Source organism: Triturus cristatus, chromosome 2_2 (assembly GCF_964204655.1).
Source record: "Triturus cristatus chromosome 2_2, aTriCri1.1, whole genome shotgun sequence".
In the NCBI taxonomy this organism is placed as follows: Eukaryota; Metazoa; Chordata; class Amphibia; order Caudata; family Salamandridae; genus Triturus; species Triturus cristatus.
The window spans coordinates 711,736,703-711,752,964 of NC_140582.1; the positions used below are offsets into that span (position 1 = coordinate 711,736,703).

The following is a 16,262-nucleotide window of genomic DNA, read 5'->3' on the forward strand; positions in this document are numbered from 1 at the left end:
TGCATGTTGCAGTGACTACACAGGGAACTAACTCCGCTGTCACTCATAAGGACTTAATTATAATAATTGGTTTGCGGCTTGTAGTGTTGTCTGATTCACAGGATTTGCACACTCCTGCCAACTAGTATGGGGGTCAGAATATCACAACTTGTTTTTCTTCAAAGAAGGGGTTTCAGTTCGGAGGTGACTCATACCTCCCCTCAAAACTCAATACACCAGGACACGACTACTTGTTTTTCTCCTATGGGTAAGTGAAAAACTACAGATACACAACAGTAAGCTGTCTGAACTGTGTTTAGATGTTATCAAAGACCATATGTTCTTGATCACATTTATTAAAATAACATGGAATGGTGCATGTGAATCTACAGCACTACAGGCTGCAAAGTAATTGTTGCAGGTAAGTAATGATTTGGGTTTGTGTAGATGTAGGTCATGTGCTTTGCACAGACTAAAAAGCCGTGGCTACCTCATAAAGCTGTGACTTGTGAGCAGGAACTGAACATATGTAAAATGTTTGACAGTTTGGCCAACTTGGGCCTCTTGTCATTCATGTATAGCCGGCCATAATAAAGTTTTGCAAATGTGTGACTGCTATCCCAACCTGCAGCCTTACATAATTAAATTAATGTGACATTACCTAGGAAAGCCCTGGAAAAGGGGAGAGGTAAAATGTCTAGTCAGAGAGCAATACAGGTTTGTCCTAAGTACAACATAGCATTTAGCAAGACAACTAGTAATACCCATCTTCTGAATTGGCTGCCTATGGGAGGATCCGGAAAATGAACTAAAAACGGTTTGGTTTTCCAACTAAGCTTGGTGCGATCAATATAATACATTAAGTCTTTCAACACAGCATATGTACTGCTCTTTCGGCTACTGACTGATGTAGGAGGAAAGAAGGTAAGCCAATAGTTTGATTAATAAGGAAAGGTAAGATGATTAGACAAACAAGCACTGGCAAAGCCAACAGGTCTGGCTTCTTGGAGTGGTGTGGCTCACTGGTTAGAGGCGGCAGACCCGGAAGCAGAGGTCGGCCCGGGACCAGGGTTCGATTCCAGACGCGGTAGGGTCTTGGGCCAAGGTCAGCGGACTCGATAATACTCGCCTCGGTGCCTACTCTAACCATGGATCCCACTCAGCAACTCTGGGCAATAGCTTGCTTAATCTCCACTTACGGCCCCATCAGCGCCGGGGATGCTGGTCTTCACCTTGGAGATGCCCAGTAGGGACCATCTCACAGGGAAATCCAGGATGGGTTCCCCAGCGGTATACAGCGCCGGGACGCCCCGTTGCTGGGGCAGCTGTGCGCTTTACAAGTATACAACATTTACATTTACAATTGGAGTTTTAGATAAAACATCAGTTATCTGCAGTAAAAGAAAATACTGCTTTCTGCATTCAACACATTTAAGAAACATTATTTAATGTGCGAGGATTCAGTGTAGTTCTGAGATGTAAAATAGCCTTGCAGGCATTGCAATGCAAGAATCCCTTTAGGAGGTGGAATGATTCACCAAACAGCCAATAGCAAGAGGTCAGACAAAAACTGCTGGGTGGAGCTAAAGGCCATTCTAGTTCTATTTCAAAGAATTTGTAATAGGTCATGCTGACACTTGCGCTGTCAAATCAGCCCTATAAACGGGGCCAAGAGCAACTGTGGTTGTCTAGCTACTTGAAGGCAACAGAGCATCAAGCACTGAGCTACATATTCCTGACATAGGCCCAGAGCTAGTGTGCCCCGATGGCACGATAGGGTTGCTGCCTTAGAGCACCAACAGTTGGTGGTATCAAACCAAACGAAATGAAGCAACATCGTATTTTTCTTTGGGATAGGGAGTACAAGATAAAATAAGTATATACCTCTTTAGCTGGCTGCTGAAGGTCTTTGTCCTCTTATTGAATACTGCTGGAAAATGTAATCTAAAAACAGAGGAAGGGCTGAAAAGGTGTCTACAAGGGACAGGAGGAGATGAAAGAAAAAAATGGAGAGCAGTAGGGTTTGAGTCAGCATTAGAGCAATCTGTTTTGCTTATAAGCAGGGTACATTTTGCACTTGAAATGTAAGTGATTAAAACCAAACTTCTAAAAAGTTCTGCAGCAAATAGATGCAATACTTTTCCAACGCAGCTTGCACATAAAGATAGCACCTTAGAGGTGCAATACCTGTGAAACAATTGACCTAGTACCAAAGTGATGTAAAGCTGCAATCAGAGAAAAGTCAAGAGCCAGTAAACATGGCTACCAAGGTGGGAAGTGCTAATGCTCCAAGTACTTTAAATTACCATTCACATTGGGGTTGGGCTCCCCACGATCCACCAGACCACACTTTAATTAAAAGCCATGCCACTGTTCAATTTTTTTTTTGTCTTAACTCTTTTGCTTACTTCCACTGGCCCCTCAGATTTACTTTGAGTTCGTGCCCCATGACCCTTTCCGCCTCCTATGAGGACCATAGCCGCAAATTAGTGTCTGCGCCTTTGCTATCGATGGCTACCACCACTTTGCTGCCTGACTGGGCTCAGTCATCTATTATGATTATAATCTGCATTATGTCTAGGCACATACTTTATGCTGCCCTACAATAGGACAAAAGACAGTCCTTTAACCTATACCTACCACTAATCAACCACCCCACAGACCCTGCCAGAGGGCCTACCTGCCAGATAAGTAAACCCTTCTTGTTTACACTACTTAGTTTCCCCTATGAACATGCGTCCTTTTCTGCGAACTAAACTCTCCTTGGCACCCTGTATTTCAACTCTGGTGGTCCCGTGGGAGTTCCTGCTCATCATTTGGGGCAGTAGTAAACTTCCACCTTGACACAGTTCGCCTGTTGCCTACCCTCTTTCCTACAGGATTCCGATACCTACCCAGGTGCACTTCTTGTCAAACCACTGGGCACGTTTTCTCTCCTTAAAATCTAATCTTAAGATCCAGTTTGTGTGTTCCTGCCATATAACAGATTTAACATCCACTGTTGGGACGAAAAAGTCCTCTTCAGGGTAATGGACATGCACCCCTGCTTTGAGAGCCCAATAGTACCAATGTCCAGATCTCCAATGCTGATTTTTGCTGTCATAGGTAAACACTGATCATGAGGGTGCACTATTGCATAGGCCTGTCTCACAGATGGCAGTCTTGTTGGACCGGGAAGGGCACCCAAATCACTACCCTCATTGTGGACGAAGGTAACTAACTTAACCAGGAGTTAAGGAGCGCAAACGCAGTGGTGGCAGCATACTATGTAGTGACCAATAGGACTCCACAGGTCCTTTTAAATCTGTCACTGGAGTGAGGCCTTTAGGCTCATTCGCTTTAATAGTTGTGCTGCTGTGTGCTTAACTTACCCTTGACCTATATCAGGTTGGCGTGAAGTGCTTCCCACAGCAGGAGTGGTGTATCTGTGCTGGGTGTATCTGGGCCTGGGGAAGGTGCTACACAGTGATAATGCAGTACCGAGTCTGCTGCGCGTGGTGTATGCATGTGCTGAAGGTGGACGTGCCTATGAGTGGTACAGTACCTGAAGGATGTAGCGGTGTGCAGTGTGTGAAGAATAAGTGCATGTGGTAGTTGCATGTGTGCGGTACAGTAAATGGAGGATACAGTTCTGTGCAGTGCATGTATGCTGTATACATGCACTCTGGTATGTGTACCTTTAAATGGTACAATACATAAAGAACCCTGGGTTACATCTTGGGAGACCAAGGCCTCGAAGGTGTATTGTGGAGTGGTGGGCGAAAGATGCTTCCCCCAGACAAATGTGTTGATTGCTGCAGTCCTGCAAGCTGGGTGGAACTCACTGGGGAGTGGAGGACCAGGCATTCCAAGGACACTTTAAAGAGTGCTCTTTGATTCAGTGAGAGGTTACAAGAAAGGGGTCTGGCACATCTCAGGAATGAGAGGGGGCTAATAAGAGAATCATAAACGTAGGACTGGGAGCACTGGGCTATCCATTTGATGCACATATCACTTTAGCTGACACCCAGGTGTGAACTCCAGTCGCTCCCATGGCCTGTGTTGTGAGACCATCAGCTTTGAAGACACTCCTGCTGTGACAGGCTGCTTTTCAAAAGGAAAACAGAACAGAGAAGTAGACACTTCAAAAAAGCAGAACCCCAATATACAACTTCAAAGACTCAGACCATAAATCACATTTAGTGTTTGGAAATTACTATAAGAAGGGGAAGTAAGGACCCTCAAGCAGCCGGATGGGTTGTGTGAGGAGCAGAAGCTCTGCAAGACTACTGCCCGTGATCAGGACTGGGGGCCAAGGCCTGCTAGTCTCGCTGCTTGGTGAGGGGCCACCAACCAGAGAATCCAATAAAATCTGCCCTGGAGCACCAGCTCCTGCAGGCTTGCCAAGACCAGTGTGCCTTGTGAGGAAGAGGAAAGTGCTGGAGGGAGACTGGTCCAGTGGGGAGACTGGTCCAGTGGGGAGCCCGGTTGAGTGAACTCCCTGTGCAAGGTGTGCAAAAACTCACTGCTGCACCGACTAGGTAGTTACCCATGTGCAGGTCTGAGTTGGCAACCCTGTATGCCAGGAGAGGGCTGCCGGGAAGATAGCGGCGGAACATACTGCTGTGAGGTAGGGGCTGAAGCCTTCCATGGCAACGTTGCAGTGACTCCATATGCCAGAAGTGGCTGCCGTGGTAAAGACTGTTGTGCGCTAATGGCCGAAGCCTGACCAGTAACATTATGGCAACCCCGTATGCCAGGAGGAGCCACCATGGTAAAAACTGCCATTTGGTAAGGGCAAAAGCCTTGTGTGGCAGTTGTGCTGCAACCCTGTTTGCAATGAATGGCTGCCGAGAATATTAGTGCTGTGTTGATCGGGACAGAATTCGTAGAATGCCAGCGGTAGTGACCATAAGTCACCAGGAGCAACGAGGACTGCATCAGGTCCAACCCCTTTGAGCAAGTGAGGATGCAGCGAGAACATGGTCACCCAAGTTTGGGATTGAAGACCCGAGTGTCAGAATCACCCCTTGCCTCACTCCCCAACTACAAGCACCGAGACCCTGCAGGAGGAGTGCAGGAAACCTCTGCTGCCAGAGTGTGATAGTGTGGGAGAGAGCTTGCACCTGCTGAGTGCACCCGTAAAGTCCACATACAACCAACTCACCTGATCAGGACCTGAGCGGCAGCGAGCGCCTGTGGAGAGGGATGCACTCTAGGACTCTGCACACTTCACTCCAACCGGAGCAGGTAAGACTTGTTTCAGACCTATCTGCCACACGGGAACTCACTGCTGAGAGCGGTGCGGCACTAGGACACTTGTCTTGAATTTAAGAGTCAGAACCGACTCGAGCCCCGAATTGCTAGTAGTGTATTCCTTGGATGTTGCCAACTGATTGCTAAAATGATCATGTTTAAATAAAGCACTGAAAGCACCTAGGCCACCTCCCCTTTAATATTTTTTACTGTGTATGACCAAGTAGTGCCCCTCACACGTCTCCTCCCAAATAAATACCTTTGAGGTCATTCCTTGGTCCATTCCTCTGGTGCCCCAACCATGCGCTAAGTTGCCTCAATAGTGTGGACATTTGCTCCTGGTAAGGAAGCCTAAGGCAGTGCCAGTTACCTTTGATGTGAAGGTAACAAGATACCCCTCATTCGCTTGAGCTGCACAATGGGAAACCAGGAAACCAGAGATCAATTCTGGCTTTCCCTGAACCCTACTGTGGGATTCTATGCAAATATTTTATTTCACCGAGCCACTTTTCCTTTAGCAAATTCAAGCCACTGAAATGAGTGTTAAGGATAGGTGCTGCACACAAATCCTCTCAGACTGTGGCCGGCTCTGGGATTTATCTGAGGGGGAACCCATGACACACCCAGTGCTCCATACAATATTGTACATGGGCCCAGGACGCCACTTAATCACCTGGATATATAAAGCCATACGGGAACTCCAGTATTTATGGCCAATAGAATGGTCACAGAATAAAGCGGACGTCGGAGTCCCACCCTACACTGTGCCCTTCTTATTTGGGCACCTTGGTCCTCTCCTTTTGGACTACTGTGTTGACTTCCCCGGAACTGGAAGGATTGGTTAGTGCAGCCCAGCCTAGCCATGACGCCAGCCGGGTTACTGTGAGCCTTGCCCCCCTGGCTTGCGTGGCCTTATCTTGCCAGTTACCGCTCTCCAGCCATCGGTCCGTTGCCCAGCACCGGCCCAGCTCTCGTTCAGTCATCTGACTGCCTCTGGCTCAGTGCCAAGTTAAACTTAATGTGTGATTCCATTAAGGGTCATCCTCCCTTTTTCACGTACATGGCTACTTATGACGTGACGCTGCTCTGGCAATGACTATATGATATGGCAGTGTGCCATCTGAAGGGGAGGCCTTTACAGGTCACGGCTCTAGTGATGCTTCACCCTAAGGCTCCTTCCTGTAATTCAGGGAAGTATCCTCTTGGGTATCAAGGTCATCAAAATGCAGATCGGTTGGCAAGGTGTAAGGTGCTGGATTTGGTCTGGAAATGCCTAAGCGTCTGGCGGCAAATATTTAGAAGGGTTGTTCGCCATAAGTTGGCAGGGTATGCTCAGACGTGAGTCCCTTGCTCACTTTGCCACAGGATTCAAGCAAGCCTGGCTGAAGACGGCTGAAATGCCAGAAACCGGTCCTAGGAAGCTGGTTTCCGGTCCAGGGAAGGCATGGCTTGGCAGTTCGGGCTGGACTGTTCCCATGAGGCACAGGGTCAGACTGATTTGCATATGGCCATGTCTGAACTGGGGTGGCAGAGTGGGCTAAAGAACGGTGATGGATCAAACCCAGATTTGTGGACTGGGTGTGAGTGTTTGATTGGTTCTGATGCACCGTCCATCACCACCCCCTTTTGTATGGCACCACTGGGTGGCATTTTCTTTTTTTAGGAATGATGCAAGAACTAAATAAATACTTATGAGATTGCCGTCAATAGGCTGCTGCCTTTCCTTTGCGGGTCCTTTGGTATTGGAAGGCGGTCATGCAGATGAGTTCATTTTGGGGATCCATCTATTTTGTGTATTGCCGGGCATCAACGGCATTCAGTAGCTGGTGTCCGTGATGGACTGTCTGGACTCCCGTGCTGAAACAGGCTTCATTCTCTCAGCCTTCAGACCTGGCCTGTCGGATCCAAAGAGTTTCCAGGAGCAACAAAAACGTGCAGATCAGTCTCAACCACTGTGGGCAGTGCTAACTGCATGCTTTTGCGACAGTGGTTCCTTGGAAAAGGCCGGACACTCTTTACCACTCCTTGGTACGGAGCAGAGAAGCAGTTCGTTGGTGAACACTTGCTGGTTTTAGGTGCTGTTTCTCCCTAAAGGTGCTGGTGTGCTTCGGCCCAAGCCTGCAGTGGAAATCCAAAGCTTTGCCTTGGGAGTCGGTCCCGTAGTTTCTTCTCCAAAGTCGGACTCTTAAGCGGAGATGGAAGTAGTACTCTGCTGCTGCATGACTGCCGGGCTACTGGATGGGCCTCCCTTGCCAGTCGAGTCAACTTCAGTAGCCTTTGCTGATGGGACTTGGTAGAGCCTTACTGATGCACTTTGGTGCAAAGCGCCACCGTGGTCGCAGAATTGACTGGTGGTCTTTTTTGGACTGAAAAGCATTACTGGCTGAACACACACTTTCGTTGTGGTCCCTTTATTAACCGAGGTTACAGACCAGAAGCTGGTCCTATCACAGGGTTTTAGGATTACAGGGTAGGCAGAATGTCAAGTCTTCTACACACCCTTCCCTCAAACTAGTCATCCTCATAACCCGTCGATTCGGGCCGAAGCCGTCAGCAATGAGACATGCTTGGAAATTCTGCCCTTCAGCCATCAATGGCCTTCTCCAGCAATGATTTGTAATTCTGTACTTTTCGCTCTTTTACATTGGGATAGGTGGGGGAGGGGCAATCTGTGGGGTCTGTGTCCTGGTGCTTTGATGGTTTTATGTTTTCGAAACCGAAACTCATAAGAAAAGCAGCTTGTAACATTTTGAATCCAACACCAGATGGCAGGAGTGTGCAAAGAATGAACAGTTAAACAAGCTGCACTCATTTCTTATAAATACGTCAGGAATTACTGATACGTTTTCGTTCATACAAGCAATTAGTGGCAGCTGGCAAATATCTTCGATACTGCACAGATGTGATTATAAGCAATTGCTTTTAACCATAGCATGTCCAGCTTTGTAGAAAGACCACCGTTTCACCCATTCCACAGTCACAGGAACCGCTCATTCCATATACTGCAGGGCACTAGTCAGGGGCACACGGGGGTGGACGGCGTCCATCCAATATTTTTACAAGGTGGACGCCGTCCCCTCCGCCAAAATGTTGGTCCCAATGAACTTGTCCCGGTGTAATTATCTCACCCCGGGACACATTCAGCAGCCCCTGCATGGCGTCTGCTTTCCATTCCCAGCAGCACGGTGTAGGCGGTGTCGGGGCTTTCACCTCCAGCTGGGCTAAAGGCAAAGGCTCGATATAAAGCGCTATCTGCCCTTCTTTTGTGCAAGGAGCATCTGGAGCTGATCACCTTGATGCCAGGGCAACAGACGGGAAACAAAGGCACACAACTGGTTATGCCTCACAAGTAGATAAGAAAACAAGCATTTACAATGCAACGGTCTCGGCATTGTTAAAGTTAGAGCTATTGGCATTGCTCATGACAATGCCGTTTCTTTAAATGTTTTAAAAACAAAAACCTAAACAAAAATAATGTCATGAGCAATGCCAATAGCTCTAATTTTACCAATGCCGAGACCATTGCACTGTAAATGCACATTGGTATTACATACAGCGTGCGAAAGCTGAATATACAATAAAAGGCAATACTGCTCCTTCATAGTGTTTACAACAGCAGTAAACAGTTCAGAATTTTGTAATGCGATACTATTTGCGTACAAGACTAAATACATAAAAAATATCTATGTATAACTTCAGACGCTGCTCTTAAGTATCTAAAAGGTTCAAGCGCTTTGCCATACCCGCCCATTAACCTACTATAAACGCATTCATCCAACGTTCCATATAGCGCCAAAGAAGGCTGGTCACCTGGGGTAGTCGTTCGAAAGGCCAGGACTTAAGCGAATCTATTGAAATAGGCATCAAACTTCTGTTTCTTGTAACAGAATCAGAACTGTGCCTGTATTTGGGGCCCGCTTAAAAAATAAAAAAGGTTGGTTTCATTTGGCCGTATTGTGAACCCCCACCGTGCAGCTTTCATAGTTACGCCCCTTCAACCCACTTAAGGTGCCTCGTGCCCCTGTGCACTAATCTCACACCGAGCCTTGAGGCGAGGTGTCACAGCTCTCAACTATCGCCCAGTCACCAATCCTTGGACAGGGGCTCAAAAAATGAGAAAGCGCCCTGAGGCTGTATAATGGAAATAATTCATTTTTACCGTGCATGGACGCTTAACCTCAATAGGAAACCTCGTTTTTTAAATAAACACAAGAGCCCAAGGCCCGGGGGTCGCGTACGAAAACTGTTCCAAGTGGGGCGCCGCATTTTTTATTTTTAACCACGCTTTCACGCACAGCACACCTACTTTTGGGGAGATTATTATAACCGCTCATCGGCCACACAGACAGCCACGTTGTGGTATTTTTTTTTCTCTTTATCTTTGGAAAGTAAAGAGGTTGAAACAGGATATAGGTGTTTATCGGTAACATGAGATCTTTCCTCCACCCCCCCCCCCGAAGTTCCAGGGGGAAGAGTCTCTACGTAGCCCCCACCACCACAACATTAGTTCACGTATATTTGCCACGCCAGGGTCACAAAAGGGAGGGAGGGCAGGGGTGAGACATGATTGAAAGCAGAGGCCGGCTTGAGTACCCTCCCTGCCGGCTCTTTCCCGGCTCCGCCGAGGCAGAGAAGAGGCCGAATTCCTGATTTTAATTGAAAGCAGGCCAGGGAGGGAGGGCCCTGCGTGGCTCTGACCCCCCTGTGGACAACCCCCTCCAGTTCCAGGCAGCAGCAAGAGCTTTTCAGGGAGGATGGAAAATTATTCTCAAAAAACAAACAAGGCAGAGCAAAAGGCAAGCACACCACTGCCTTTCTCCGAGGCAGAGCAGAAATGCCTCGGAGAAACGCAGTGGCGTTTTCGGATTCGGGGGCGTGTTTTGCTTTTATCTCCTCTTGCCATTGGCTGGAGGAGATAATTCGACTTTCTGAAAAAAACACGCCCCCGATCCGAAAAGGACGGGGCCTAATCGGAATGACGGACCTCTTCTCCAATGGCTGGCCAGCATTCAAGAGGCCAGCCAATGGAGATCAGGGGAGAAGAGGGGCGGGTTCAAGCCCCTCTTCTCCAAGTCATTAAATCTCGTATCGAGACTGCGCAAGCGCAGCCTTCGAGCCGAGACCTAAAAACTAAGGTTTGTAAGCAGGCTGTTGGGACAGGAGTACACTGGAATATCAGCTACATCAGTCTATACGAATATTTACTTTAATAAGATAGATGCCACCATTATTGTTAATTTTTTTTATATAGTGCTAGTCTATCCAATGTAGGGTGCGATAGAGCTTGACGTCACATGTACACATTATACATAGTTTTACACACTTATATAATTTGTCAACGTAAAGGGTGTGTTACATAAGAATGATGACCGGGCCGCTGAAATTATTCCACAAAAATAAAAAAAGTAGGGGCAGAGAAAATCATGCGGAGGACTGACTAAATTATGTAGCAAGAAAAGACAAATAAGACATTCATTACTATTATCTCATTATTTAAGAATTCATACATATGTCAAAACTATCTGAGCAAAGGTTTACCTCATTAGTACCACTGACACCGAAACAAAAAAAATAAGCAACAGAGAGGGGACCAGTCAGGGGTTCCAAAGGGCCTACCGTGGTGCGTCAACAATTGTCACTGCAATTTTAACTTGATCGGTTTGAGATAGAAACACTGTTGAAATCCGCCGATTATGCAGCAGATGCGTTATGTACCAATTGTGAAATCCATAATTATGCGGAAAATACTGCGAATGCAACATCGCATAATTCCAGTGATCTAGGGGTTAAGGTTTAGGAATCACACACATCTCGTTCTTCGTAGGTCACTGTGCAAGATTAGAAGGATTGTAGTTTTTGAACTGCAAGTAACAAAAGGATCTAGGTGCAAAGAGCAGTACCCCCCTCACCTATCCGCATAAAATAAAAATGTGTCATCGGCATGTCACACGATGTGCTTTGCAGGAGACACGTTAACCATCCACACTAATTGGAGTCAAAACTGACTCGACAAAACCAATATCTTTAGCACACCATAGTTATTTTACCATTATTATTATTACCCGAAATGTACTGATCTCACACAAATCTCTACAGGAGGTGCCTTAACCCCATAAAATCCGGCCTTTGCATCCAGTTAAGCCAGAACGGATGGACTGTCACGTTTTTCCTTGTTGCCGATTTCTTTGCGTGAGGTTTTAAAAAAGAAAAAATAAGAATGCTAAGTGTCAGCTTTCCATGACTCTTCCTTGCCTGACCCGACTTCCACTTTGCCACACCTTGACCCCACATTTATGGGTTGCCAGAGTTAAGTTTTTTCCCAATTCCAGCACCCAAAAGTATGACACACAGGGCAGTTGCATTTCTGGAAAACTGTTTCAAGCCTGCCCTGTGATTTTTATCCACAATGCCCAGGGCCAGAAGCCTGGAAGAAATCGGAATGTAGAAAAATGTTCACCTTGTGACTCTTCCAGAATGCAGTACACCAGGAAGCTGGAAGATCAAAATGTATTGCAAGTAGAGATGGGCGAGACAACAAATTAACAGGGAGAGCCATGCAAAGGGTCTGGCTTGGCTCCATGAGCCTGTGCACGAGCCGAGCCCTGAAATGTTTGGGAATAAATCATGCAATAGGAATCTTAGAATTTGGTAAGGCATCTTCAAAATTTAAAGTGCATATGCATACGCAAGCGTTTCACCCTAGTACATCGGATCACATCACTGCATTGATTAAAACGGATTTCTAATTTTTTTGTTTTTTTTTTTTAACATGAACTTGCCCTGCTCCGCTCCAATGGCATTAGTAAAGTAAGAAGCAAGTCAGTTGCCATGTATACCCTAAAAATGGCCCATATTTATATAAATGGAGCAACATTGTAGCCCATTAAATCAAACAAGTGGTTTTACAATAGCGCATACCCTGAAATCACCTATCTGAAGGTGCTTTCATTTGTGGTGATAATGAAAAAGGTGATAGGTGAAATAAAATACTTGCCTATGATCACATAATCAAGGAGCATGGCAGCAGCGATTGATCATTGGTTTTCTTGTTGCACATTGTGCAGTTCAGCCCCTAGATTTTATTTATTTTGTTAGTTTTATATAGCGTGAACTTGACCCGAGGGTATCACAGTGCTTTATAGAGTATGCACATCAGTATTTACAAACAGTGCGCAAGGGAAATGGAGAGCAAAAAGTATACATGGTGATAATATATAAACGATGGTGGAATAAAATAGATGGGTGATTAAGTTCAGCGGTAGTGATGGTAGTTAGTTCAAAAGTTCGTAGGATGCACAGTTATTTTCAAAAAGTAGAGTTTTCAGACTCTTTGAAGATGGTTAGGAAAGCATCAAGGGAGTCGATTATTTTAAGAGGGTAGGTGCAAGTATTTGGAGAAAAGTAGTTACGTTTTTTTCTGAAGTGTAGGAACGATTGATTGACATGTAGAGTCTGTGGAAGGGCATTCCAAATTCTAGCTGCATTCTCCGAGAAGGAAAGGGTGAGTGATTTTTAGGTCGAGGACTACCGGTCTGCCGAAAGGCAGAACCGGAAGTCAGAGATTTAATGACTTGGAGAAGAGGGGCTTGAACCAGCCCCTCTTCTCCCCTGTTCTCCATTGGCTGGCCTCGTAAATGCTGGCCAGCCACTGGAGAAGAGGTCAGTCACTCTGATTAGGCCCCGTCCTTTTCGGATCGGGGGGCGTGTTTTTTGCGAGAAGTCTCAAGGAGGAGACAACAGCAAAACACGCCCCCGAATCCGAAAAGGACGCTGCGTTTCTCCGAGGCATTTCTGCTCTGCCTTGGAGAAAGGCGGTGGTGTCTTCCGGTGCCCTCGGCTTTTTTAGTAATTTAGGAAACTGACACGTGCTTGCAGTTGCGGTAATAAATTGTGCCAGTTAGTAAAGAAAATCAGGTGTAAGGAATAGCAGTACGCGCAGCCGTCGGAAGAAGAATCCTGGATCAGCTGACGAAACTACGAAACACCCGAAGTTTCGCACGTTGAAGAAAACATTGCCAACAGACTCCTTCTGTGTAATTTAGAGCACCTATGCTGCAAACCTGATGCCCAAATTGGCGGCACGTCGAGTAGCAAAATGTACCTCTAAGACGGCCGAACGTTGCGTGAATGAGGACGCAATCGAAGAGCTGAAACTGCAACGGTGACCCAATTGCGGCAGTTAATTCACGCTATGACGCACGCAAGCATCTAAAGTCACTTCCAAGATGGCCACGTTAAGTGCTCGATGTGGTTGCTGAAGAGCTGAAACAGCACAGCGTTTAACTCACTGGCGCAGCCTTCCCAAGATGGCGGTAAAAGTGCGCGGCCCTTACGGAAACAGATGTACAGCCGAAACAAATCGTGAGGCGATCTGCGCACAAGTCTTCACTTAAATATTCACCAGCCGAAACACAGGTGAAAGTAAGGTAATTTGGAAATGCGTGTTGGTCTCCCACTCACCAGACCACCTGCAAATCAACGAAGCTGAAGGTACGCAGCAAAGCTGAAGCTTGAAAGGGAACACAGCAGGATGACGAGATGAACAACAAAAACACTGCGCGAGTATAATCGTTGCCAAAATTGTTATGCAATTCCTCCGGGATATATAATTTACTGAAGTACTGAAGAGGTAAGGAAACAACACGTCCAGCAACCAGCAGGAACCGCTTGTCACAACCGTTATAGAATCCCCGCACTAGACCCATAATGACATATCAACATTCCATTCCTGAGAGGGCGGATATGAATTAACCATGCACCCCCATGCCAACTAAGTATAAACACACAGCCTTCTGAGCCAAACGTACAGCGACGATACACCTGTACAGCAGAGGAATCACGTAAAATAGGTACGCAAGACACCACACACCTGTACAAGAACGGCACACTCACGCCCAACATAGCATATACATTGTACCTTGAGCAGAAAGCCGCCTAGCGCCTGTTTCAACTTCTGCTGGTGCTTCTTGCTGTAGGAGTGTCCCTTGCCAGTGAAGGAGGTCTGTCGGCAAACCGGGCAATAGTGCACCCCCATGACTGAACCTGGAGGGCAGGTTGTGCGGCGGCCGTCATCAGTCATTCCCTGGCACAGCCAGGGCCGCCATCTTCTGAAGATTAAATAACTCTGAACTTTGCTCCGGGGTCACAGGTCATACCAGTAGCTACAGTCACCGGTGACTGTAGCTACACAATCAGAATGTTTTATCGTTATTATTTTTTTAACAAGATTGCAATTTTAAAATGTGACTAATCCGGTATTTAAAATAAGCCATTTCATCCCGTTCGAAGATGGCCGCTACCCTCACTCCCAATCGCAAGCGATCATTTCGTTCACCCGCCCCTAACACAGCCAATGGACTTAAGAAGGAGACGCCCATTACTTAGAGTAATGACTCGTCTACGCAAAGCCCATGTTAGAATCAGATCAGTTCATACTGCCTTTGATTGGATCTAAGAAATCCGACCAATAATAACGTGACTAATAATAAAACATCATTTGTGGTATTAATGAGTATGCCCAGTTTTATGATTTTACCACCAAAACCAATATTATGGTTGTGTGTGTTGTGTGGCATACATGCCAATATTTCCTAAGAGAAGGGTGGGAGATTTAAAAAAAAAAAAAAAAAAAAAAAAAAATGTATTTCTCACATTCACTTCTAATGAGGCCGGAATCGGAAGTCGGAGATTTAATGACTTGGAGAAGAGGGGCTTGACCCAGCCCCTCTTCTCCCCTGTTCTCCATTGGCTGGCCTCGTAAATGCTGGCCAGCCACTGGAGAAGAGGTCAGTCACTCTGATTAGGCCCCGTCCTTTTCTGATCGGGGGGCGTGTTTTTTGCGAGAAGTCTCAAGGAGGAGACAACAGCAAAACACGCCCCTGAATCCGAAAAGGACGCTGCGTTTCTCCGAGGCATTTCTGCTCTGCCTTGGAGAAAGGCGGTGGTGTCTTCCGGTGCCCTCGGCTTTTTTTTTTAGGACTCTGAAGCAACACGAGTTAAGTATTGCCATTCACATCTCTGCAGATTCACATTGAAGACGGTGTCTCTAGCGTATCTCTCCTCTAGGTCCAAAGGTGATGAGTAAACAACAAACTTCAACGTAGTAGAAAATCTCATCCAATCTCGCTGGTCCAAGCCAGGCAACGCGTTGCGATGCGCGCGCAAGTTCACGGGACGAAAGTGTACACGTTACGAACAAGCGCCGGGACGTCATTTCCTGTGCGGCGTTAGTGTTTTTGCTCGCTTTTTCCCGGCCGGCAGTGGGGACTGCCTACTAAGCAGTGCGCAGTTGGCTTTCTACCTTAATAAAAATCTTCACCACCCCTCAGCCCCCGGGCCCCTCACAGCGCCAACATGTACGACGGCGAGGAAGGTGAGTTCGAGTCGTTCACTATGTGTCTTTCCAGCTGTCTGCTGGTGCCCGTGATCCGGCTCCCAGCGATCAAGTTTACAATGTTAGGCTCCAGTTTGGACTTATGTGAGGTTTCTGACCGGTAGGTAAAGATTTGAACTGCTTACGACGTTGGAAAATACAGGGATTTAGTATCACTTGAGAAGTAACAAACGCCCTAGAAATCTTTTGTTGGTGTACCTGTCGTCTACAGGCTATTGCCCTATTCCCACAGTCTATTAGCCCAGCTGGTGCTACTCGCTTTTGTGGAAGTTATGACCATCTACAGCTTCCTTTCTCTATCTAGCCCCTTTTTAGGTCTCGAAAGGGGGCTGCCGCTTGCACCCGTCGCATCTTGTAAACAATGCAGGGAGGAGCCTAGAAGGGGCCGATTTTCTGCAGATCTGGTGGGACAGCGGCAGTGATATCCTCACGTTATCGTAACTCTTCGCTTTTGAAACAGATGTGGCTCGATGTATTGAGGGGGCCTGAGACCAGCGAGTCACCTCCTAGCTGGTAAGATAGTACAAAGTGTTAAAATGCCCGGCGCTGGCTTCCTTTGCTATTTGCCGAATTCAGTCGCATGAGGGAAGAGTCAATTTTTGTACGCCCGAGGTCGGCAAAGCAAGCGAGACTGCCCCCACCCACAAAATTGTTG

General features: G+C 46.8%; 1 protein-coding gene across 6 annotated transcripts in view; it reads right to left on the bottom strand.

Annotated features, from left to right (window-relative positions):
• The window catches only part of ACSL1 (acyl-CoA synthetase long chain family member 1), a 479,125-nt gene that overhangs the window by 87,961 nt on the left and 374,902 nt on the right, over positions 1-16,262 (bottom strand). The gene's annotated exons all lie outside the window — the stretch shown is intronic.